We start from the raw sequence: 8,641 nt of genomic DNA, 5'->3' as shown, positions 1-8,641 counted from the left end.
GGCAACAGACATAAAAAAAAAAACAAAAAAAAAAAAAACACATCATAGTAAAATTATTTGTGAAGCCAATAAAATTATTATAATTTCAATATTATTACAAATTGTATGTGTTATTTAAAACGTTTAGATCATTTAATAATTTTAATTTTTAGGGCTTGAACCCTATGCCTCTTAAAAACTAACCTCTGCTATAATACGTATTAATATGTGCATCATAAAAGAAACCAACAGATAGCTTTAATTTAAATCCGGAATTAGGTTTGATTCTTCTTCTTCTTTTTTTTCCTCGCCTTTATCAAAACTACTTGGTGTCGGCCAACCTTATCTTAAACTTGAACTCAAACCTCTTATATGTTCGTTCCTTATCCAATATCATCTCTGCTCTACTTTCTTGTCAATCGCCAACATTCTGAACCATACTTCATATCTGATCTCGCTGCTGTCTTATAGAACTTACCTTTTAGCTACATTGGAATTCTCTTATCGCATAACAAATCAGATACTTCTCTCCACATTACTCATCCGCACTTAATCCCGTTTCTCACATCCTCGTTGAAACCACTGTTCTTTTGCCTAAACGATCCTAAATACTTAAAACTTCCCACCTCTCTTATCACGTTCTCGCCTATTGTCACTAATCTCCGATCTTTTCTGTTTCACCTACCTCGTGTTCTCCTTTGTCAAACTCGTACTTTATATACTCTGTTGTAGTCTTACTTATTTTTTATCCCTTTTCTTCAAAATCTGATCTCCCACCACAAGCCTTTAATTAATTTCTTCTTTATTTTCTCCTATTAACACTATATAATCAGCGAACAACACGCACCTCTTCTTGTAATTTTTTAGTAATTTCATCAAACACTATAGAAAATAAATTAAAATGAAATAAAGGGTTTAAAGCATCACTTTGATGTACTCCTACTCTTACCCTAGAATCTTCTGTTACTTCGACACACGTTTTACACTAGTACAATTGCCATCATACATATCCTCTATCATATTAGTGTACTTTTTCGGGACTCCTTTTCTCATTAATACTCACTTTAAAACCTAACTCGGTACTCAATCATACACTTTTGCCCTTTACTTTTCTTTTAATTGTCTTACACAAAAAACTGGCTCTATCGTCGACTTTCAGGCACAAAACCAAACTGGTTTTTTGTTACTGATATTTCTCCTCTTATTCCTTTGTTTATTACCTTTTCCCTAATTAGGAATTAAGTTTGATTCACTTTGCATTTTATTATTATTAATTAATTATACACGTCAATTTCAGAATCATAGAGTTGCTCACAAGTATCTTAAAAATGTATTTTTATTTATAAATAAATATACAATGTTAATGTTACCATAGTTATATTAACAATCTCAAAGAATATTCACGTCGTATGAATTATATAGCTATTATTGAAACTGCGTGTCTTATTAAGTAGACACACTTAATAATACGTTTAGTAGATAATAGTAACTATAAAGTCTTATGTCATATTTTTAATTTTGTGATTCGATGCTGAAATCACGGTTAATTAGCAAAAATAAATTTTTCATAATAAAATAACAGCTTTCTTTTTAGTCATGAAGTATATAATAAAAAATATTTTATCAAAAAATGTATTCATCTACTGTAAAGTGACATACGTATATTTGAGTTCTTGTCAAAATTATCGCTTATCGTTTTAATTTATCGAATAAATTAAAATGAGTGGGTTATGACATGTTAAGGAATTTTACCCTAAAAACTTCCAGATGACTTTGAAACTAATCTGTGGAGACGCCGATACACAGCTATTTTTGACATTTTGCCACATAATATCCCTTTTCATTTAATAGGTCACTCTAGAGAATTCCAATTTATCTACCTTTACTACGTCATAAAAGATATAATCTTAAATAAATTAATTCGTAATTAAAATTAATTAGCGGTAATACCTGATTCCTAGTTTCAGATATCAAATTTCATCTCAATTTAAACCTAAATAATATTAATAAAAATATTAGTAATAATATTTAACAAATGAAAAGTAACAACTACTCCTATATTGTTTTTTAATTAACACTTTCGATTGTTACTTGACATATTTTTCCACATAAACCAATTAAGTATTCTACGGTCGACACCTATTCAAATTATCTATTTCTGTATGACTCAGCTTCACAATTTAATAGATGACTTAAGTCTCATTTATCACACATGTAATTTATTTTTCTTTTTTCTTCCGTTCAAAAGAAAATAAATCTAAAAGTTCTCTTTTTCTGAAAAAGTTTTCGTAATACACACTTCTTCAGATCATAAGCCCCGCTGAATTTTAATATTGGCCACCATTAATTAATTGTAATTTTTATAATTTTTGAGGGAATGCGACAGAATTATAAGAAATTAAGCCCCGTCTATATTTCCCAAGATTTCACCTAAGCTAACATTGTGCGACATTTATAAAACAAATTATTCAGACTATTCAAAAATGAAATAAAAGCTACATATTACAGCCTTAATTAAATTAATTAAATACTCTTCAACAATTTCTTAAAAATAAAAAATACTTAAAAAAAAAATTAATTATTGATTTTTCAATCAAATAATTATTTATTTGAGGACTGTCATTTATACGACTAAAAAGTTAAAATTATTCATACCTATCCAATAACAAAAAAAAAATAAAAATTGATTTGTACTATTCGTTTTCAGTAATATATATTTTTTTATTCTCATTTGTATCTCTTTAACTTGTAGTAATTCCTTTGTATCCAAATTGTTAATACACTTTTTGATATAAATTAATTAAGTGTCAAAATTTTGATTTGAAAAACTTTTTATGAACTTAATTAAAACGAAAAAAATTGTTCTATAAAAAAAAGAGTAACACATTATTAATTATAAAACTCAAAACAACCTACGCATATATCCAAAATTGTTATTTTATCCGAAAATTCACACATTCTGCAATTAAAAAAAACAGTTTAATAAATTGTATTGTGAAAGAACATTTTTATCAACCTATACAATATCTTTAGCAACACTTATTTAATTTAATATTTTGTCTTTTATTTTTTTTTAATAAAGGCCTTACTTACAAAATTATTGTACACTCTAGTACAATAGTGAATACAAATTTCATTTTCATATAAAGTCTTTTTTATAAATATCAACCTTATACCTCACAGTTGAACAAACAATGCACTATGATGTCAAAAACATATTTTTATTTATTTGTAAAAAACCGTTTCTTGTATGATATGATCTACAATATGATATGATCTATGAGGTACCAGACTTTAATAAATATAAGGTCAGTGTAAAATATATATAGTGTAGATACTTAAACATATTCAATTAATATTAGTATTCCTATAAGACTGATTCTGGTAAATAAGTTTTATAACATTTTAACGATATAATCGTAACTTTCAAACATACATCAGTCAGTTGTTGTTAACGAGTTACAGAATTTTACAAACCACTAGCACACTTGACGCTACTGCTGAACATGTTGTTATAATTGCTGTCGTTTGCTTTATGTACACGTTTCATATGAGTTCAGTAATATATAGTTATATATTTAGTACATTTTATTAATAAATAACAGATATCCCCTTTTAATTACAGCTTCTTTTTCATACATTTAACTAAATGATTCTGTACAAAAATGATCAATACACAGTAGCAATGAAAAATAATATCTACACTTCCCTGGTAAAATAATGTTGAACAAAGTACAAAAAATAGCTGAATAATTAATTAATTTAAATGTACTTCGTCCGTCAATGTATATATTACTCGTTATCTCTATGTATAGAGATAACTATGTATAAATATAAAGGTAGCCAGTACATAGAAGCGTCAGTATACTAAAGTGGCACTTTAATGACAGTATACTGTGATCAAATGCCATTAGTATTATTGAAAAAACTTCATTAAAATAATACTTTTCAGCGTAAATATTAACTTGAATGGTAACAAAAACTTTCACATATTAAGAATTGTTAATTATTGTGTTTGAATAGATTTTAAGTTTTATAGGAGAAAAATAATTATTTTTAGATTTTCGATTTAGAAATTTGATCTAATCGCAGGTTTGATTCATTTCTCACGTTTTTCTGTAGGTGTTATTTTTCCATTTATTTGTTATGAATAAAATAAAACTGTTATATTGTTATTCGTATAGACGAAACTACAACCCAGGCCGTCTAAGTCATGGCCTGACCTAATATTTAAGACATGTTTGGAATAATATCACAAAATTGTTAAACTATTATAATGTAAGAATTTTTCACAAGTCAAAATTATAATAATAATAATAAGGAAAATAATCCTAAATAATAATAGATAGCGTTAAGAATTTCTTAAATATTGAAAACACAATATATTAACAATTGTATTTCAAATCGGTCAGTCTCTCATTTTATCAATGTAAATGATTATTACGATCATCCAAGTGATCTTGTAGAATTATAGATTATTTTTAATAACATATTTTGTTACGAAAATTAAAAGGTCTATATTCTATAGACATTGTATACATTTTGTAGAAATTTTTGATTTTCGAATGGCTAGTAACTAACAAGTATAAAATTTGAAAGGGCTAATTACATTTCTCTATTCAGTATCCTTCTCCATCTGGTAGATTAAGTTACTCTAGATTTACTAGAACATGACAAAAAAAACACAATGTGATTGAAAACTCGATCCATTTATACATAAATAATTTTATTAAGTACAAGATTGTAAATAGTTATAAATTATTTACTTTTACATTAATACTAAATAAGTTATAAACAAAAATTAATTTTTTAATTTCTTGATAGCTATCAATAAATTACATTTTTTAAACTATATCATAAATTAACTTTAAAACCCCTAGTTTAAAACACCGAGGTCACTCGAATTTTTTTCCTTTCTTACTAGTTGCCTTACTAGTTCTTACTAGATTTAAGTATCGAAATAACCTGATTTTAACCTAGTTGAACCTATCAACGTCAAATTTTGAAAAAAACCCTTAAAAATTATACAAACTTAACTCAAATATTTTTTAAAACACTGATCCAAATTAAATTTTATTAGAGTAAAAAGAGATAATAATATTTTTTACGTATAATTTTTGATAAAATCCAATACATATCCTAAGTACTGAAAGAGTTTGAAAGAGATTACCTCCACTCATTCAAAACTTTTTTTTTAACTCAATTTTTAAAAATATTCCAAAACGTCTGCCCTATTTTAATCTATATAAAATTAAAGCTCTTAAAATATACCAAAAAAAAAAAAAAATGCATCCCAAGATTATTCAATTGTGAGAAGTCGGCTGTCAAATCAACAATTTTTACAATTAGGATTTGTAAAATTATAAACATACAAATTACGGTACGATTTAACACATTCACATTGATGCGATTTTTATGATAGTAATATTAATCACTTATAGAACATATACTTGTCCCAACTATATGGCGTTCCCTCTATTCCATAACCTATAGCTAGCTTATTTATTAGATAATGATCTAACTAGGAAAATGACGAGTCTATAACAACTTTAGAACCAATACAATGGAAGTTAAAAAAACCTTCCTTCTTATGTCTAGACGGAAATAAAAGTGCAGCCGAAAATTCTAGTGATTAATATAACAGCACCTGAGCCATATCTCTAGTTATTACTTTAAATTGTTAATAACAACTGAAGTACTGGTTAAAAGTTATTATCGAGTTAACATCTTTTTAATTAGATAATTATCTAATAAATATGCTATATAATTATGTATGTCACTATTAGAAAAATATAGTTGAGTTCTTTATAAGATACAAGGGTTGGGCATAAAAAAGTAGTACATTATTGATAAATTATGAAAAATATGTAACTAAAAGAAATTTAAAATAACATAAAAAATCCCAGCACAGTGGGGTTGTGGCATAGTTGGGTCCAACATAGATGATATCTGACAGTGATTAAAATCACTATCATAAGAAACGCTTCGATGCAAATCTGTAGATAGTGTTTAATTAAAAGAAATTGGTGAAATATTTTAAAAGCAACATGAACTCTTATTTCTTTNTATTTTTCAAAAAAGTAGGTCAAGTGAGAGCTGAGAAAATAAATGATAGCTACAAAAAAAACCACATAGTAAAATTATATTAATATGAATTTCTTCTCACAAAAAGAGACTACAGTAATGGGATTCTTGATATTTATTGAATCTAAATGAGATAAAAATCAAATGAGTTAAACATTTTTTTCTAACTCAAAAAGAATTAAGAAAAAATTCAGTACATCAGGCGTGAAAGACTCAAGTGTTACCGTCTCAGAAACCGTACGTCGCATTCGTCACTAAATAAAAAAAGAAATTTAGCTAGTTCAAATTTTAAAGTTATTTTTCTCGACTTCAAAGAAACAAAAAAATTTAAATATGTTTAACTTTTTATACTATGTCAATTAGATTGAAATAATATTTATCAAAATCAGTGCAATCCCCTTATAATAAAATAAAATACAAAACCAAGAATTTTAACACAAATTAGAATATTTTTGAATACAGTAGCTATTTTCACCATGAAGACAAAATAAAGTCCGAAATTTTTTTTTACCATAATAAAGTGTATTACATTAGCTTTAATTTAAGATATATATAAAAGTGTCAGACTTTCCGGAACACTTTCAAAACTTAAATTGAAAAAGTTCTACTTTCTACATGCATCTTTTAGATTTGAACCCCCCTCAAATATAGGGAAATGGTCCGATTTAAAAAAACAGTATGCCGAATGAAAGCTGTATATAAATACTACTTCTCATGAAATAATTGTATTGATCCATACATTTTTCAAGTTATAGCATAATAAAGTTAAAAATGTAAAATACAAAATCGAAAATGTTCACACAAAAATAGCATTTGGTAGCCATTTTTACCGTGAAGATAAAATAAAGTCCGAAATTTTTTTTTTCCATGATAAAGTATATTACATTAACTTTAATTTAAGATATATATAAAAGTGTCAGACTTTCCGGAACACTTTCAAAAGTCAAGTTGAAAAAATTAACTTTTTGTGAAAAAGTTGTCATTTTAAATCCCCCCTGTGGACAGGTAAAGGATCAAATATATAAAAAAAATATACCAAATGATAGGTAAAGACATCAAGCATCTATAAAAAAAAATTATATTGATTTGGTTAAATGGATTTTTAAATTTGTAATTTTTTTTTGAGGTTTCCCCCATTTACGGGGAACGAGGGAAATTTTTTCAATTTTTGAGGGTAATATCTTCGACTAGATACAATTTTTGATCTTTTGACGTATCGTTGAAAGAAATCGGTTCGATGAGAGATGAGAAAAAGTGGTAACTGACACAAAAAAAAAAAAACACACATCATAGTAAATTAATACCTTCTCAGCTTCGCATCAAAGCTAAAATTCCAACATTATTTTTATTGTTTAATTAATTAAGTGATTCACTTTAGATTTTGGTAGTGGTAATGTCCTGACAAATTAATTATTATTGAGTAATACATATAAAATTTGATATCTGCATTAAAGTTTAATACTTCAAAATAAGTTTAAAATAACCTGAAATGTTTATTTTGTATTTATACGAACTGATAATAATTGTTGCTTCTTACTTACTAGTTATTACTTATATAACTATAAGTTACATAAATAATAAGTTGAACAGAATGATAATAATATTTTACTGGTATACTCATTAAATTACTTTTGTGCAATATAAAGGATATTATTAATTGACAGTTTAGTGAAGAGATTAAGAATTGTAGATAAGGTGACTTAGTAAAACCATTAATTTTGCTTTAAAACATTAAGTTATTTTTAATTTATAAAACAAAAATTAATTATTTTGAAAAATCATTAAACATACTTAAATATTTAAAAACTTTCAAAAAAATAAATGTAAGTAGATGTTATTTAAGCCATATTGTTGAACAAAAAAAAATTTAACGTATTTAAACTTATTACATAAAAACTAAAAGAAAAATTATATTTCAAAGCTTGATTATAATAAATTAATTATTATATCATCTTTTTACACAATAATTTTAATTATTATCTTCAATTAATTCTAGTATAACAAAAATGTTAGATATCAGTTTTTGCCTCTAGTAAAAGATTCAACTTCCTAAATTATACTAAATTTGTTTCATGAAAAAATAATAAATATAGTTGATTTAAAAATTATACTGTAATAAATTATTTTAAACATCTTCTAGATTTAATTTAATATTAATATTTATATGATTTTTTCAGAATTTATTACAATTGTAGAACCAACCACATACAGAGCTCAACCAAAGAAATAACTAAACTGCAAATTAATTAGCTGATGTGATCATAAAATTACTAAATATTAGTTTTTTATAAATATATATGTCTATATATATATATANTTACACAAATATTTTAAATAATTTTGTATATTTATTATAAGTATATTTACTTTATATTTTCAATATAAAATAATAAATATTGAATAAAAATATAATTCAAACTTTAAAATACTGCCAAATTGTTATACATCAGTCTTTATTTTGTTACAAATTATGTATATTTATATTAATTTTACATAATTTATTTATATCTGAATTAAATCAGAAACATATACCAGAATATGAACTATGATTTATTTTTAATTTATATGTGCTCAATAT

General features: G+C 25.1%; 1 protein-coding gene and 1 long non-coding RNA gene across 6 annotated transcripts in view; one reads left to right on the top strand and one right to left on the bottom strand.

Moving 5' to 3' along the window:
* LOC126904305 (allatostatin-A receptor-like) overlaps positions 1 to 8,373 on the top strand; it is a 152,217-nt gene extending 143,844 nt beyond the window's left edge. For all 4 annotated transcript variants that reach the window (XR_007703715.1, XR_007703717.1, XR_007703716.1 and 1 more), the window contains one exon: positions 8,241 to 8,373. The gene's annotated coding sequence lies outside the window, so the exon portion shown is untranslated. The remainder of the gene's footprint in view (positions 1 to 8,240) is intronic.
* Positions 41 to 3,524, bottom strand: LOC126904313 (uncharacterized). Of its 2 annotated transcripts, XR_007703719.1 has the most exons (4): positions 3,073 to 3,524; positions 2,896 to 2,938; positions 1,930 to 1,972; positions 41 to 1,864 (listed from the first exon to the last, which is right to left on the bottom strand). It is a non-coding gene; the product is annotated as an uncharacterized LOC126904313 (long non-coding RNA). The 2 variants fall into 2 exon arrangements; XR_007703718.1 differs by lacking the exon at positions 3,073 to 3,524 and having other exon boundaries at positions 2,896 to 3,058.
* Positions 8,374 to 8,641: the final 268 nt, after the last annotated feature.

The sequence above is a fragment of the Daktulosphaira vitifoliae genome, unplaced genomic scaffold (assembly GCF_025091365.1).
Source record: "Daktulosphaira vitifoliae isolate Bord-2020 unplaced genomic scaffold, ASM2509136v1 Scaffold_4, whole genome shotgun sequence".
Taxonomy (NCBI): Eukaryota; Metazoa; Arthropoda; class Insecta; order Hemiptera; family Phylloxeridae; genus Daktulosphaira; species Daktulosphaira vitifoliae.
Note: the sequence above shows the minus strand (reverse complement) of the source record. Positions and strands in the feature narration are given on the sequence as shown.